The 17,951-nt window shown below is 45.0% G+C and overlaps 1 long non-coding RNA gene across 1 annotated transcript in view; it reads left to right on the forward strand.

The window, feature by feature from the left end:
• Positions 1–93: 93 nt before the first annotated feature.
• Positions 94–17,951, forward strand: part of LOC137146059 (uncharacterized) — a 44,936-nt gene continuing 27,078 nt past the window's right edge. Inside the window, exon 1 of the long non-coding RNA XR_010917823.1 lies at positions 94–165. This is a non-coding gene — a long non-coding RNA (uncharacterized lncRNA). The remainder of the gene's footprint in view (positions 166–17,951) is intronic.

The raw sequence follows: 17,951 nt of genomic DNA on the forward strand, positions 1-17,951 counted from the left end.
GGAGTGACAAAGCGACCAGCCCGTCACCAGGCCGCGTCGCAGCTCATTTACATGGCCACACCCCTACCGCCGCCAGCCGCAGACAGCGATTGGGACCGGGCGGGGGCCATCACTCGGCACAGGCGGCCCTGTCAGCCCAGCCGAGCCGGTCTCTGTCACCCTGAGGTAGGCGGGCCGGGCGTGGCCCTGCTGCTACGGAGCCCGGGGGTGGTTGGCGGGCGGGCCGGCCGGCGGCGCCCTCACAGGCCGCGCGGGGCCCCTGAGTGACCCGAGCCGCCCCGCCTCCTGCTCCTGGGGCCCTGAGTGTGTGACACCCCCCCACGCCACGGGCGGACCCCTCACACTGTCTGATCCCCGGCCCCTCCCACGGCGTGGGGTGCCCCCTCCCCTCACAGGCCCACGCGAGGTGCCCTCTCCCCTCCCCGCACACGGCGTGGGGTGCCCCCTCCCCTCCCCTCATGGGCCCTTACACCGCGCGGGGTGCCCGCTCCCCGCCCCCCACGGGCCCCCGGCCCCGCACACTGTGTGGGGTGCCCCCCCTTGTTAAACAATCTGTTCCCACCCCGTCTGTAGCGGTGACCCTGCAGCAGCTCTGTGTAACCCCCCTCTCGCTCTTCCACCCCCCTCCCCCCAGTCCGTCCCAGGCCATAAGAGAGTTAAAAACTTGTATTCCAGAGCATGTTTTAAACAAATGATCAGGTACAGCGTTTAAACAAGAGCGTTTGTGGACAGCCCTGCATAACGTCCAGATTATCAGCTGGCACCCAGTGTGGTTGGAAGTTGGCACCTACAAGGAAAGCATCATCTGCGGTATCCCCGCGGGTGGGTAATAGGTTGGAGGGTTCAAAATACAAGCGGGTGGGTCAGAGGGGACGTTGTTCATACAAAAGTGACGTTTAGGCATGGTTTGTAGGAAGTATATACGGCAATGAAAGCGGGTCGTACCCTCATTGAAGGAGAGTTATGGTATAGAGCAAAAACAACGAGAGTTCTGAGGCACTTTGACTAACACATTTAATTTTTGTAGACATAAGCTTTCGTGAGACTCCGCTTACTAAATGTGTTAGTCTGTGAAGTGCCACAGAACTCTCGTTCTGTTTGCTATATACAGACTAACACGGCTACCTCTCTGGAACTGTTCTTATGGTATAGAGAATCCGTCAGTACATAAGATCTATCAGAGAAAGGCTTTCGATTCACCTCCCTCCTCTTGCCTCTGGGGATTGATTGGAGAGGACTGGGAAAGGAGAGTTATTTCAAGGTGAAGACAGGTAAATGTGCGTGTCACGCACCCACAGGTTCCATCTTCAGTTTCAAAAAGCAATAGTAGTTTCTGTGGGAGGCAACCTTTGTGTGTGCTTTGGGGTTTACCCACGCTAAGCACGGGGGAGCTTTTGTTTAGGATTAATAATTCTTGCCCTGCTGATTCCCAGCAGCATAAAGAGAGAGTTCTTCCTTGTTAGGGCTTTTTGTCCCGCCCCTCTGCCTGATGGAAGGAATACATCTGTAGATGGAGAGGAGGAAGGGAGGGAAAAGCAATCAGCAAAGTCTTCTGTTCTCTTTGATGCTCTACAATACTTCATCTGGTGTCAAGGGCTTTTCCCTGGGGGGCAGGACATAACGCCTGTTGGAGATCAGCACTTTACACTAATTAATGTCTCTCTCTAGTGATTTACACAGTCAGATGCTTATTACACAAATGCTTAAATACTAACTTACAAGGGGGGATGTTATATGTGAAATTAATGTGTGCAGCAATTTACAAGCATTCAATAAAGTCTAAGCACATTTTTATAAGTCTAAAACCTATTTAAACAGTATGTCCATATAGGTGAGCCAGACTGGTTCCAGCTATATATGTGTCTGAGGCATGAGACATGAGCTGGCACTTGGTCTGCCAGTATCACACCTTCCACCATCGGGAGTCCTGCTGGGGACCATGTTCCCCTGAGACTGCATGAGATCTTTTGACCTCAGTGCTCATCCCTTCCACCCTTGGGAAACCCCATTATGGCCCCAGTACCCATGAAACTCTGTGCAGGATCCACAGGCCCCATCTCCTCTTTTCAATGATTTTCCTGACACATTTTGGATTTATATGTCCAGAACAAGATAGCTAGCAGACAGATGTCCCAGCTGTGGCCTGCAGACCACTGGTGGTCTATGAAGCACATGCTGATGACCAGCAGAGATCTGGCTGGTCACATGGTGCTGGGTCCCGCTCCTTATGTCTAGCTGAGGAAAAGAGAACAGATAGGAGACAGGCTGAAATGAAGAGCAAACGTGGACACATGACTAGCTTTTCAGAGAGGTGAAAATACTTACTGCATTAAAGACAGCTAAATACATTACCATTCCTACAGACATCACTTGTTTTCCAATGCAGTATCACGAGTTTTATGGGATTGCAGACTAGGGAAGAGAAGGCCACATGCACAACTGCGAGTGAGAAGAGATGTCCATGAGACGAATCAAGGCTGGACTCCTTTCTGAAAGAGATGTTTGAATCACATAGGAATTATGCGTTAGTCAAACAGAAGTTATTCACCTCAAATGCAGGGGTAACTGGATGAAATTTAATGGCCTGTATTATACAGGTCAGACTAGATGATCATAATAGTCCCTTCTGGCCTTTAATTCTATGAACTACATTTTTAAAATCCTTCACAGAAATAGCATACAGAGCTTTAAAATAATAAAACAAAGGTTAGAAAGTCTGGAAATGGGTTGTTAAGGTATCCATCAACATCACCAGCTTCAAACAACCATGGTTCTCACATCACACATGCAAGTTTAACTTTCCCCCTAAGCTGGATCTATAAAATACACTAGTTTCTAATATATAACAGCTATTCACACTTTGCTATAGAGAAAGCTATTCTTACCCATTTTTCACATTAGCCTACCCCAAATATTAAGACATTACAAGACATCACTGCACTTCTTATTAATGTTATTTTAAAACCCCTGGCTACTAAGGCATAAACCCATTTTGTCCCAATGCAAGTCACTTTTATCTTTTCCCTAGAGCAATTCATTTAGTTGTTAATGGATATTCACCAAGAGAGGTGATAAAGAAAGCTTTAATTAGTGTTTGTAAAGAGCTTGGAAAGCTTTAAAGTATCATCATTTGCTTTCCTAGTCATTGTCAAAGCATCTCCTTCTTTTATTATCTTCTAACGTTCTATAAAATAGGATTACCAGCATCTTTACAGATACATTCTTTTTATAAAGTCTCTAACCACAGAAGTTCAACTATTTGCACTCAGCACCATAATTCCAGGTTATGTAATTAAAAAGTGATTCATAGACATGCACCATCAGACATTGAGATCACCTGTAATATTACAGAGTCATTTTATGTAAAAAGCCTCAATCACTATCATGTTTGATAATTTGCCATACATAACATAACCTATTCTATTAGAACTAAAAGAGCAATGTTGGCTCATAACAGGACACAAGCTATCATTAGAAAGTTGTTTCTATAACATCAGTCAGACCTGATAATGGAACCATAACCTTTTGGGTTTTAACTTTTATAGCTTAATTTATACATCTTAAATGCTTATACTAGCATCCAATTTGTTGTAAAATTTATTTATGGACAACTGGGATGGCAACATAACAACACGACAGGTGCCTACAATAATGACTGATATGGGTCATTCCATTTGTAACAACTGGAATGATTATAGTGATTACAAATAGAAGTTGGGCTGTAATGATCACTGATTCTGAAAAATAAGTTGGGGAGAAGGCTTATTGTGCAAAGCAGTAAGTGGTAATTTTTTAAAACATTTGTTCTTGAGATTGCTCAAAGTTATAATCTTCTGAGGAATGATGTTAATGGTTTGTCTGTTGCCTTGGGAAGGAATCTGAAGTTTTAAGATATACTTACATAAGTTCTTATATTTTTTCAGAGCATTTGAATGTTTCTAGATGTAGATGGTGGTTTCCTTTCTCTTCCCCCTTCTTCTGAAGTTATTTTTAAGTTCTGTTTTTGTCTATTGTGTTTTTTAAGATAGTCACAGTAAGAAAAGCATGCTGTCACTTGAGTTATATTATCAACCGCTAGCTAGCTTCTGTAACATTTTATTACTTAAATGTTGTAATTTTAAAAAGTGCCTTTTAGATATTGTTTAATTTTGAAGGGGGAAGCTCTACTTACAGGTAAAGAATGTGTAAGTATAGATTAATTGCAGTATTTTAGTTCACCTAATTTTATTTTAATTCAGTAAGTCATTTAAGGTGTGTGGAGAATTCTGATCTAAAACCAGAATTTTTCTAGCTGCTATCCACTTTTAATATAAATGTTTGGTGTATTTAACCCTCTCCTCTTCAGGCTGAAAGTAGCTACAGTGCTAAATAAATACCTGCTTCCACTTGATGGAAGGATAGAGAAAAGCAACAGCTAAGAATATTGTGAGTTAAAAGTAGTTTAATGCTGTGGCTTATTTCACAAACTGTACGTATGTTAACAATATATGCATGCACAAGCTTCAACTGTATTGCCTTATTTTAACAGCCTCTCATTCACACTTAGGGAAACTTAATCATATCCCCCTAATATAATGTTTTGGGTTTGCTTAACATAATCAGTATTTTTATGTACATAAATGACCCAAAACGTGAGTAAAAATAGGTAAATACTAACCAAGAGCTTCTGGTCCCATAATAAAAGTGGCTTTTTTTTTTTAAATTAAACTCTACACAAAGCAACACTAAAGAAAGTGATTCTTATTCCTGAATAAGCATGCCCACATGGTGAGTTATACTAGAATAATGGCATGGATCAACATTCGCACTCTAGTTTCTACCAGTACAACTACCTTGTGTAGATGCTCTCTAATTTGGAAGGTCGCTTGAATATAAAATGTGCTAATCTTCTATAGAAATCCTCGTCATTGTCGCATTGGCCCCCAACGCAGAATTTTGTACAATGTGAGATCTAGAGAAACCCTCCTATGGCCCCAACCCTGCGAAAGTTTAGATGAGTAGTGCCATTGACTTTAATGGGACTACTCCTTTGGTCAGTCAAGTTGTGTGTGCAGGATCAGAACACTCCAGTAGAAAGCAGTGGGGTTATTTAAAAATAATCAAGTAATCATGTCTCAGCAGTGTTGTAACCCACAAGCTATGTTAGTGCATGAGACAATAAAAATCACCTGAAATGGATTAATCAGTTTAGTTGTTCTTGCATTTTACTGATCCTGGTTAATTAGAAGCAGTCAGAAGTATACAATGCATTTTAAAATTATTTAAGACTCAAATAATTGAAGATGTTGTTAGTGCAATAGACAATGAAATTTTTCTTTAAATGTGAAAAGTACCCATCTTAAATTAACTTTTATTTTATATAGCGTAGTTCATACCCTGTCACACCCAGAATTGAAGTATTGAGTTAAGCAACAGTAAAAATGCAAACTGCTTCTAATTATAAAACAGCCTCTGTAAAAATGAAACTTGCCACCAGTGACTCACGTGCAAAATGAAGCATAAATGTAATTCTCTGTGACCTCAGGGCAACAATGCGCACAGTAGAATTTGATTGCTAATAACTGGTTTTTCCCAGAAGTCTCTGCTAGGTATTCAGGCTGGAATTTTCAAAAATACTAACGGGAAGTAAGTACCCAACTCTCGTTGGATTTCAATCGGATTTGGGTACCTAACTTACTAAACCCCTTTGAAAATCCTGGTCTGGGTGTCTCAGTTTAAAAAAAAAAAAAAAAAAAAAAAAACCTGTCTAAAGCATGATCTACTGTAACAAGTCTGAACCACTAATTCTGCCGTATCAAATCTGCACCCACTTAAGGCTTTATGCTCTTTTCTGCACATCATAGCAGTCCTGAAGTCCACAGGGAGCTGGGCTAGGACTCAGATCTTCCCGCTTCAGAAAAGTGGTCCTGTCATCAGCTTAATTCAAGAAATGGTTAGCTGTATGGGGCCGTGACCAAAGCTGAGTAGATCCTTATTCCATCTATTAGAAGGCAGTAGAGATACATTGACTAGTCCATTACCAGATCAATGGTTTGAAAGGGGTAGGAGTTTTGCTTGACTAGAGCTGACCTGACAGCTCTCTAGCCAGCCACTTGTCTCAGAATGGGGGTGTGGTGAGAGAGAGACACCCCCCCCCCCTCCACACACACACACCCCTCAAAATCTAAATTCAAATTTGACTTGTTTTTGTAAACTCCCAATGGCAGGCTCAGATTGTGTCTGTCTGCAGACACTGCCAAAGCTGGATAGGCCCCCTCATGCTGGACAACATCTAGATATCTGCAAACGCCTTGTGGCTGCTGTTTTACTAACATAATCCGAGACTCCCATTGACTCAACTAGGAGTAGCACCAAATCCTTTGAGTGTGGACTGGCTCTGCTAGGAAAGTCTGTGTGGTATATTCCAGAATCGGCTGCTGGTCTCACATGCCTTGCCTGGATCTAAGGATTTTGGCCCAGATCCACAATGATGGATGTAGGTGCCCAGTTTGAGGTGCTGAAGTCCCAGTCCGGGCTCTGCTGCAATCTACAGAGCTCTTGCTGACCTCTGTAGGTGCCTGCATTCATTTGCTGCCTGAGTTTTCAGGGTAGAAGTTTCCTATGTGCTTATGTTTGTGCCTGTGGGCAGGCCCACTGCTGCCTCCCTGTAGGCGTGTGGCTGCCTCCTTCGTGCCTAAACTCTGGTGTGAGTCTCAAACGGCTGAATGTCTTACCTTCCCCTGGTTTAAGTTGCATGGGGAGGCCTGATCTGGTGGGTGTGTTCAAAGGCTGCCGGCTGGAGCAGGTCCCATTCACAATCCAGGAGGAGGAGGTGGTGAAACCCACCATGTAACTTTTAAGCCCAGTGGTCAGTGCACTCACCTGGGCTGTGGGAGACCCATGTTCAATTCCCCCATCTCTTCCAGAGGGGGAGAAAGGTGGGGAAAGATGTTTAACTCCTCTCAGGAGAGGGCTCTAACCACTGAACTGTGGGCTATTCTGATGGGAGGCTCGCTCCGTCTCTCCTGTGGAAGCTGTTCCATGGTGCATAAATGAGTGATTGGAGCAGGGAGGTCCTAGCCACTGGAATACAGAATCCTCCTCCCCCCGCCCCCCTAGCCCAATGGCAAAGTATTCTGCATTGGGACTGTTGTTGGGTCAGAAAGAGCGACTTCATAGTCCAGCGGTTAGTGCGCCCACGGGGGAGGTAGGCTATAAACAGGGGTCTCCCTTCTCCCCCTCCAGTGAAGGAGGGAAGGGGTGATTGAACTTGGGTTTCCCACATCTGAGTTGAATGCTCTAACCACTGAACTAAAAGTTAGAAGGTAGGTAGCACCACCACCCCTCCCACACTGTTTCCCCTCCTCTTTCTGGTGCAATTGTGCTGGGGTGATGGTCAGTCTTAGAGAATCCTTTGACTTGTAGCTACAATCAAATTCTAGCAGGTCTGCACAGTAGAGCTTCAACGTTGCACTGAAATGTTAAAGGACAAAGCATGTTGGGAGAAATGTTGTACATTTTTAGCTGTTTTCACAGCACCTTCCTAACCCAAATGAGCTGAACCATGTCTTTGTTTGGATAATTTTTCTTAAATTTTCCCCAGAAGCTATTAAAAATACCCTAGGCTCAACATGTCTACCCTTTTATTGTATTTGGCCAAGGTTTTAAGGCTTGGAAGCAGAGTGGGCTGGCTATTCAGAATGGTGGGAATAGGGCTGCTTGAGCAGTGCTGATCTCAGGCTAGGCAGGCCTCAGCCCTCCCCCGTTCTATCTCCTTTTATAGCAAACTGTTGAATCTGCTGGGAAAAGGGGGGGAAAGCAGGGCCGGATTTAGGGGCAGGTGACTGCCAGGGTGCCAGGCTTGTGGGGTGCTTGGCTCAGGCTGCATGCATGACTAAATACAGATTTACAGATCCTAACATGCATGCAGGATTTATCCCTGTCATACAAGAGGATAATTCTGCAACTCATTTGGTCTAGGGCTGGCCCTGGGGAAGAGTCTGGGAGTCCTTTAAATACAGATTCTCCTCTGCCTGGGAGAGAAGCGGGATGGCTTGGTGTGGGTTGCCAGCTGAATGCAAAGTTGGGTAGAAGAATGAGAGGCAGAGCAGACAGGTGCTCTGAAGGGATTACTTTTCTGGCAGCAACTTTGAAACTGGGTCTGCTGGTGGTGGTGGCCTGTCGAGTACAGATACTGCACGCCCCCTCCTCCTCCCCCCCCCCCCCCCCCCAGCATAGCTGTAAATAGCCGTGTAGCTGGTGAGGTGCTAATTAGGCAAGTGGAATTAAGATATGCTAGAACCTGTGTGCCCTGCACAGCTCACTACACACCCAAAAAGTGCCTCACATGTCTACACTGCTATTGTAGCCTCCGTGTGCTGCTGCCTCCTGCTGCCAGAGCCTTTCACTGCCACGTGTAGCACCACGCTGCCATGTGCACGCAGCCGCCTCTTGGTGTGGCGTGTACCTACACGTACCCTACATGCTGCCGCAAGTGTAGACGGGGCCTAATACTCCTAGCCTTTTGGTAGGGATGGGTAGGAGAGAACCCTTCAGTGTCTTGTATTTTGGGGAGAACTTTGCAGAATTGGTACACTTTTCTCTTTGGGATGGTGGGAGTGGGAAGGGTAGTGTGCAAGATCTGGTTCATGGCGGGAACCTAAAATACACCTGGGTATTTCTAGTTTAAAAACCTTCCCTTCTCTTGGTTCTCCTTTGTCCTACCACTTCTAGGGTGGGCTGGGGCACCCGCCTCACTGCTTTGGCAGCATTGCATCTCTCTTGGAGTCGGTAGCTGGTGTCTTGCAGTAGCCCACTTCAGTTACCCAAGAACAGCTTTAATATTCTGAAATTAGTCTCCATCTAGCCTTCAGCAGCACTGGCAGCTGCTATGACACAGCAAGTTATGCTTACTAGTTGGTTTACTTGGATACCCTGTCTCCAGCAGTGGCTGATAGCTGCTCTTTCAGAGTCAGGTACAACTGCCACACTTAATGCTATATCCTGTGGGAACTTCTTCCTGGCTCCATCTATTGATAGCCCTGAAGGAGCATTAGTAGCTCTCGATTCTTATCCTGCTGCAGTAAGTTCTGTTTGTGAACGATATTGTGTATAGTGACTCACTAGCCGTCGTCATTTTTTAAATCCATTGCCTCTTCTTACTGGCCTTCTTAGTTTCTCCTTCTATTGTGGGACAAGGCCAAAAGGATCATACCAAGCACGGGAAGATGCAGTAGGTATTTTTGGGAGTCCTCTGTAGCTCGTCAGTCTGGGACGAAGGGGGGAAAAATTATAGATAATGTGTAACATTAGGTTCTGTCTTAGCCTGTCTACACACAAGTTAACTCAAGAAGTTATCTACACGCAAGTGAGAGCAGCCACATGCTGCAAAATGAGCTGCACAGTGTTAATGGCTGGTAAATTGCACTAACTGGAGCAATGGCCCATTGGGGATGTAGGCTAATCCGTTTGAGTTAAAGGCACCACCGCATTCCAGTTAAAGGCTTCTGTGTATGGATGGGACTCAACTTAGGGGCAGTGTGAGTTAATGCTGCAATGAAGACAAGCCCCCAGAAAGAATTTATGAAGCTTAGGGCTAGTGTTTTGCTGAAAACTTAGATCAAGATAGCTTTGTGTGTCTGGTGTAGAAAATTCCACACCCATAAGATGTAGCTGACCCAACGCCTGGTGTAGACAATGCTAGGTCAACAGAAGAATTCTCGGACAGGTGGATTAACTACAGCGGGGAGAACCCTTCCCGTCACTGCAGTGAGTGCCTGCACTGCAACGGTTCTGCTGTAGTGTCCTAGGTGTAAATGAATCCTTATGGGGGGAGAAACCTACTCAATCATCTGGTCTAAGCCATGGGCCTTCACCTCAGTCAGTGCAGAGCTATTGCCTGACAGACCATGCCCAGTGTGCTCCTCCAGGAGGTTGCTGCTGAACAGAAAATGGGTTCTCTTCCCTTTCTGAAATGCTCTTCTGGAGCTGATGAGGAAACTTCAAATTGTGACTCTCCAGAGTACTCTGTATTAAGATGCCAAGGGGGATTCTTCTCTCTGCATTAACAGTGACTTAGCAGTTTCCTTGCAGGAGACTGTTTATATCTCACCCTAGATTAATTGGTCACCAAAGTGCTTAGTCTAAGAACAGAAGCTTGTTCTTGGATCAAAGACTTACAGGTACATCTACACTATGGAGATGATCTTGTGGGTAGTTATGCCACTACAGCCCCATAGTGCAGATATTGCTTAGTCAGACTGAAGAGATTTTTCTGCTGTTCCTACACCATCACCTCCCCAAACAATATTAGCTACATCGATGGAAGCCTTCTTCCATCCGTATAGCTGCATCAACACTCAGGGTTACATTGGTATAGCTACATCAGTCAGTATTGTTTCTTTTTTCACACCCAGCTATGCTGAAATACCTACAAATGTAGACCAAGGCTATGTAGCAAATCACGTAACCCTTCATTATCATAAGTTCCTGGAGGGGCAAAGGAGGTAGAAAGTGTAAAGGTTGATGTGACCAAGTACTGATGCTTATTATTGCCTATATCTGCTCTCTTTGCCGTACGCAGCATAGTTGTAGCTGTGTTGGTCCCAGGATATTAGCAATACAAGATGGGTGAAGTAATATCTTTTATTGGACCAACAGTAGTTGGTCCCAAAAAAAAAAGATATTGCCTCACCCACCTTCTCTCTCTTTGTCATAGACTTTTTCAGGCCAGAAGGAACCATTATTAGGTTATGTAGGAAGTCAGACTAGATCATAAGACATGGCATTTTCACCCATTTAATTCCTGCACTAAGCCTATAACTTCCTGGCTGAGCAGTATCTCTTTCTAAAGAGAAAAAGAACCTGTCACATCTGTTTAGCTAACTGATGCCAGCTCTGGAAGAACAAAACAATGCTGATCTGTTTCCTGCTTCCCCGACAAACATGTTGGCTAAACTCTGAGGTCAGACGCCTGACTGTTGCTTAAACTAGATTGAAAATTGAATGTTCTATAGAACAATATTGCATTGGCCAGAGGAAGTGAAAAGAGTGGGTAGCAAAGATAAGCTAAGAAAGCTTCCTCCCTCCATCTCTGATTTCTCTGATGCTATGTCTTGTTTTGCTTGGTAATGAGGTATAAAGGACTGGGCTTGACTCCTTGACATCAGCAACAGCTGAAGGGGAAAATCCTGTCTTGACTTGTTAATGCAATGCACTTGATCAGAAGCGTCATTGAGGCAGAACAAATTTGGAAACCCCCACTTTAACATGATTATTTGGTTTTCCACTTGTGTTTAAGTGACCCTCTAAGTCAGTGGGACTTATGCTGCTAAGTGACAGTGTTTTGGAAACATCCCCTCTTAGTATGTTAGCCTTAAAATAAATCTTTAGGGTTTTTTTTGACTTTCTTAAGTAAGGCCTCCACTCTAACAAAGGTCTTGCCATGTGGTGATTCTCCTCCAGAGCCTCCTTGAGATGATGTAGTTTAATTGAAACAATGCAAGATTCACTCATCCTATGGGACTGGGGGGGTATGCAACTTCTGCAGTCTTCTCAGACTCTGATTGCTTGGGGCACTCCAAAAGAGCTATGGCCCTGGGATGGGTTTAGAGGAAGGAAAATTAAGAACCAAACTCTGACCCTTTTGCGTCTTTGACCTTTTATGGAATTTCCAGTTAGACAAGAGTCATGGCAGGTTTTGAGTAGCAACATGAGGTAGCTGAAGAGGAAAGTTTGTGTACATCTTATGAAACCAGTAAGTTATGTATTTACTATCCAGGAAAGTAGGGTGGGAGAATGGAAAGGAAAATATTTAACTGATGTATGTTAACTCATAACTTTATTTTAAACTTATTTTATTTTAATGCTCAGGTAGTATGTTGTTGACCTGAGATAAGAACAGTCTTGGGTCACATTATTGTACTGTTCTTTCTCTTCCCCTGCCCCCATCTTTTTTGCATTCATGATTACATTGCACGGTAACACCAGGGCAGGGACCCTGGGTTCTGAATACATAATATTTCTAGCTGCTTCTCTGCACTAAATCTGATTATAGCAGGGGGATTTGGTCATGGACTAGTTATCAGAGCTGCTTTGTTACTGGACAACTTAATCAGCAAAACATCTCCCTAATAAAAATTGCTTGGCACTAAATAGATAACTGGCAGTGTGATCATTTATGGACGGAGTCCCTGATATTTCAGAAGGCACATTGAAGAACTCTCTCGAATGCATGAATTGGTTCAGGGTAGCTAAGGTAAATATTCTGTACATTAAAACAAACATTAACTCTCTGGCTGTATATTGCAAATGTTTTTGGTTTTCCCCCTTGATTGTTTGTTTGTTCCCTGGTAATTCTATATGGTGCAAGTCAGTACTGAAGCATGCTTCTCTGCAAATATCAAGTTATTTCTCAGAGCTGCAGTGGAAAAGCCTCCTCAGTTTGTAAGAACCTAGAGCAGTGGTTCCCAACCTGTGGCCCAGGGGCCAAAAGTGGCCCACCACTCCCCTCCTGCTGGCTGCAGAAGGGAGCCGCTGTCTGAGGACCCAGGCGGAGCACGTTGCCATGGGGCTACAAGAGCAGTGCAGGCTCCTTGCTACAGCTAAGGGGATAGCCTCCTCACTGAACTCCTTCCATCTGGCTGCAATGGGGGTGGGAGGGAAGGGTGGCTGGTGGTGGAGCAGCTAGGACCTATCATGCTTGAGGAGGGGCAGGACTCTAAAAATCAGTGCCTTACAGTTTGGCCTGCTAAGTTTAGGCCACCATTGTGACTTAGCTGCCAGGACATGTGCTTCAGTGTGTAGTGACAGCCACTCATCTACACTAGTGCATTGTCTGTGAGTGTGTGACACAGTCATTTTTAGTTGTAAAATAGTGAATGTAAAAATGAGCACCATAGCATCGAAATGCTTACTTTAAACATGTAGTGATTTGCAGTCCTTAATGGTGTGTACATCAGTACATTTTTTTTATGAGCTGATAGACTGGTGACCCGTCAGCACTGTAAAAATCTTTTTGGCTCAAGGGCCACAAATGTTGGGAACCACTGACCTAGAGGATAATAGTGTTAAAAGGAATAGCCAGTATGGATTTGTCGGGAACAAATCATGCCAAACCAACCTAATTTCCTTCTTTGACAGGGTTAATGGTCTAGTAGAGAGGGGGTAAAACAGCAGTTGTGGTGAGGCTTTATTTTTTGGGTTTTGTTTTTTGTTTTTGTTTTGTTTTGTTGGGGGGGGGGGAGGTGGGGGGTGTAAGGCTTCTGCTAGTCCCACATGATATTCTCATAAGCAAAGTAGGAAAGTGTGGTCTAGGTGAAACTACTATAAGGCAGGAGCACAACTGGTTGGAAGGCCATACTCTGAGTAGCAACCAGTGGGTCTCCGTCAAACTGGGAGGATGTATCTGGTGGGGTGTCACGGGTCAGTTCTGTGTCTGGTACTATACAATATTTTCATTAATGATGTGAATGAAGAGTATGCTTATGAAACTTGCAGATGACACCCAGCTGGGAGGGGCTGAAAGCACTTTGCAGGACAGGGTTAGAATTCAAAACACCCTTGACAAATTGGAGAAGTTGTCTGAAATCAGCAAGATGGAATTCAACAAAAACAAGTACAATGTACTTAGTAAGGAAAAACCAAATGCACAACTACAAAGTGGGGAATAACTGGCTCGGTGGCAATACTGCAGAAAAGGATCTGAGGGTTTTAGTGGCTCTCAAATTGAATGAGTCAACAATGTGATGCAGTCATGGAACAGGGTATTGGTCTGGAGCATGTGAACAGGAATGTCCTATGTAAGACACAGGAGGTAATCATCCTGCTCTATCTGGTGCTGGTGAGGTCTTAGCTGCAGTATTGTGTCTAGTTCTAGGTGCCCCACTCTCGGCAAGATGCTCACAAATTGGGAAGAGTCTAAAAAAGAGCAATAATAATGATAATTTAGCAAACCCAACCTATCGGAGAAGGTTAAAAGGAACTGGGTGCTCTTAGTCTTGGAAAAAAGAGAACTCAGCCGATGGGGAGGAATCTGACTCCATGTTCACTGGAGTGTAATGGGCTTAATCTCTAGCAAGGGAGATTTAGGTTAGATATTAGGAAAAACTTGCTAATTAGAAGTGTAGTTAAACTCTGGAAGGGAAGCAGTAGAATCCCCATCACTGGAGGCTTTTAAGAACAAATTGGACCAACAACCTAGAACATCCACAACAGATTACTTGGTCCTGCTTCAGTGTAGGAGGCTGGACTTGATGACCTCTCAAGATCCCTTCCAGACCTGCAGCTGAGACTCTCTGATCTAGGATTTCAGCAGTAGCCAGATGGTGTGACGGGTTCAGAGGAGGCCTATGCGAGATGAATGAATGGAGGGGGTGGGGGAAGAGTAGACAAAATCCATGAGGTAGGCTTGGGCAAGACAATGGAGTATGTGAACTGTTCTACTCTCTTCCAAGCTGAGATGGTGACAATATTGTGTCAACTATGAGTGCCTTTTTCCAAACAAAAAACCCCAGTCTTTCTCCATTTTGTGGGTGACCTTGACTGCAGCACTAGCTGGATTGGGATGGACAGGACACCCCCTAACTGGGGCAGGGGCATTGGGGAAGGGCACACTCACAAACCTGGGCAGAACAGTTAAGTGGGGAAAACTGATTGAGAGAGGTCCATGTGTCCCTCTTTGCCAGCTTAGTGTTTGTTACTCTTTGCCTAGTAACCGTAGCTCCCTGGCCGTGCCCAGGCTTGGGAGGAGCTTGGCGTGGCTACTAAATGCAATTGTTATCTAGTCTGCAGATTAGCTAGTCCGAGAACACCTTTGGAGATAGCCAGAGCCTTTAAAATTAAAGAACCAGTGAGGCAGGGAGCAGAGCTTGATGTGGGTCTAAGGCTTTGTCTAGTCTCATCTCATTGAGAGCAGCCTAGTTGACTCCGGTCAGGGCACATCTGACTGCTGTGCTTCCCTCTTTGGAAGAGCTTGAAATCTTTGCTAAGGAAACAAAGCACACGCAGCCTACAGAGACAGGTAATGGCCTCTCTTTCCTTGCTTCTTGATGTGCTAAGCTGCACGACACCTCTCCTCTGGCTCAGCAGCTGCGGCTGCACGTGCTTGCTGTCTAGAAATCCACATCCTAAAGTGTCTGTCTTGCACTCTCGTTTGTCGTCAATCGGACTTTAGGGCACCAGGGTTCCTTCTTCCCACTGCCCCCTAAGATACGGGAGGTCAAGGTGTGATTCTGTTTGGAGTGCCTAGGTAACTATTGCTGTGCTCTGTTTACAGACTGCCCAGGGATGGCTGCATTTCAGCAGTGAAGTGTCTGCCCACTGGGATGCAAGGGGCTGTAACAATGCTAGTATCTAGTGCGCTTAGACCACAGGCTTGCTGTTATCCAGCAAAGCAGCCACTGGCCAGAGCCAGCTCTGGGCTCTGTCCCCACTTACGCTGTGTAGCCTTTCCCCCTCCCTCAGTGACCGTGTATCCCTACCACCACCTCACAGCTTCCTGCCTGCGCCCCTAGCTCCCAGCCTGGGGTGATCCTGGCCTGTCTGCTGTGCTCTGCAGCTTCAAGTGATCACCCTGATATGGAGCAAGGGGTGGAATCAGAGCACCACTTTCCGCAGGGGGCCATGGAGTGCAATGAAGGGGATTTTTGTGTGGTGTGACTGTAGACAGCTGTTGCTCCTGCCGCAAGGGTTTGCGTGTCCAGCAGGGTCCTATGCAGGCAAACAGGTTGCAAAGGCCTCTTCTGTTAATTTAGATGGAATAAATGGGCCCAGTTAAAGGTGTTGACAAGATTCTATCACTATTCAACACTGTTAAACAAGCTTCCAGGTGTGGTATTCAGAGGCCTCAGCCTGCTTAGTGTCAAGGCAAACCCCCTCCTTAAAAATCCTTTTATCTTTTTTTACTAAAGATACGGAAAAGAAAACCAGAGCATGAAATGTAGAGTGTTTAAATAAGGCTCTTTAGTTTAACAACATTCCTTGTTCCCTTTCGCTGGAGAGTTACTTTAAAAGGGAGGGAGAGGGAACAGCCATGTCTGACCATCATTTAGATGGTCTCTAAAATGGGAACTGTTTGTTTGTTTGGGTGTTTTTTTGTTTGGCAGGGCGGGGATCTGGGGAGGAAGAGAAGAAGTTAATTGAGATGGGCTGGAACTTCTTATTGCAAGTTGGAGCCAGTTTCCTAAGAAGACAAACACACACGCACAGAAAGGGAGAGGAAAAAAATAGCAAGGATGGATAATGCAGCTTTTGTCTCTGGGGGATGACTGCCATGATGATGATTACTTGCTGCAGTGGTAGTTAGTTTTTTCCAAAAGGCCTTGTCTCCACTAGCACTTATGCTGGCAAAACTTTTGTCACTCTGGGGTGTGGGGGGTGGAGGGGAAGCTTTGCCGGCATAAGCGCTTGTATGGACAGCGCTATGTCGGCAGGAGAGCTCGCGCCTGTCGACAGGCTGCGGCCACACAAGCGCTCTTAAACAGCACAGCTGTACCACTACAGCTATGCCCCTGTAAGTTTTAAGTGTGGACTAGCTCAGTCTTTTTTTATTTAAAAAAAAAAAAAAAAAAGACTGCAGAAGGAAGTGTTATGGGGATGGACGATTCGGCCCATTTTGTTCACCAATTAAGCCTAATTTCCAACACACCAATTTTGGCTCATTGATTTTCTGTCTCATGATGTTCTTGTGTACCACGCATGATCTCAATGCTGTTCTTGAGTTGAGGCCTTTTTATTTGGACTAATTTTTTTTGTACCTTTTCACATTCACATTTGTTGTTGGAGGTTATTATGAGATCTTATGAGCTTTTATTTACTTTTACAGCTGAGCTTACAATTAAGGTCACTTTGCTATGCCAGCAGGCCTAAGGCTGTGACTGCTGTTAATGCAGACTCAGATTGCTGGGATGGGTGTTGGTGCTTCTGAGAAATACAGCCCTGTGGAAGCCATTTTTCCTTAGTGCATTGCACTAGCGAACCCTTCACTGTATTGCAATAGCACTACTAGATAAATACTGCACACACTTGGCATTCTGGGACTGAGACCTCCAGATATTTCACTGTGCAAAAAGCAAGTCTCCACTACAGCTACCTGAAGAGGTTCCTTCACCTTCCTAGGTAAAAGGAATAGGGCAGTATGAGACAGTTACAGAATGTGGGCTTGTGAAAGCCAAACAAGTGGGGCATGTATTAGCTGGCAAACAGGCTTGCCCTGGACTAACTGTTTTCCAAACCCCTACAGTGCTGGACTGTATTGTCTGCATTGTGCCTGCACCCTATTGCTGAGTAATCAGTCTGCATGGGAAATGATGCCTGAACTTTTTGTGGTCTGGCATGTGATGTGCTGCTGTGCATCCCTCTTGACTCCTTAAGAACCTCCCACTTACATAACAGCAGGCTTGAACAAGTTCGGAAAGTTAACAAGCTGGAGTTACTCTGGCTGGCTGTAGAAAGAGGAGGTTCTCACTTTATGGTGTCACATAAGATGAAATTAAGTTGTTCTTGGTTTTTCTTACCAGCAGTCTAAGCAACTTTCTACCTAATGCTTTACAGCCAGGGTTGCCCAAACAAAAGATATGATGGCAACTTGCTAGGAGCCCAAGGGGGACACTATCCTTGCATAAAACAGAGCAGATTGCAGCCATGCTAGTCTCTGCTAGTAGAGGTCCCAGCATGTAACACTCCATCCTGATCCAAGTATCTTTCCTCAACTCCTTCCCTGTTGAGATGCTTATCTAGCCCTTCAGCTCATTATTTTCATAGTTGTAACTTGCTTCTCTGTGGCTGTTCCAGACTGTGGCATGACCATGTCACATGCTATTGGCAGACACCTCCACCTGCTCCCACGTCACTTCAGGTCCAGTTGGGAGGAGGGAATAAAAATCACCCTTGTATCTAGCTCTCCCCTGACTTATTGTGCTCACAGCATAGGCCTGGTTTCTCTCTGCACCTCTCCCTGCTCTTAGAGCACCAGC

The sequence above is a fragment of the Emydura macquarii genome, unplaced genomic scaffold (genome assembly GCF_026122565.2).
Source record: "Emydura macquarii macquarii isolate MOO-44397 ecotype Brisbane River unplaced genomic scaffold, CSIRO-AGI_Emac_v2 contig_3692, whole genome shotgun sequence".
In the NCBI taxonomy this organism is placed as follows: Eukaryota; Metazoa; Chordata; order Testudines; family Chelidae; genus Emydura; species Emydura macquarii.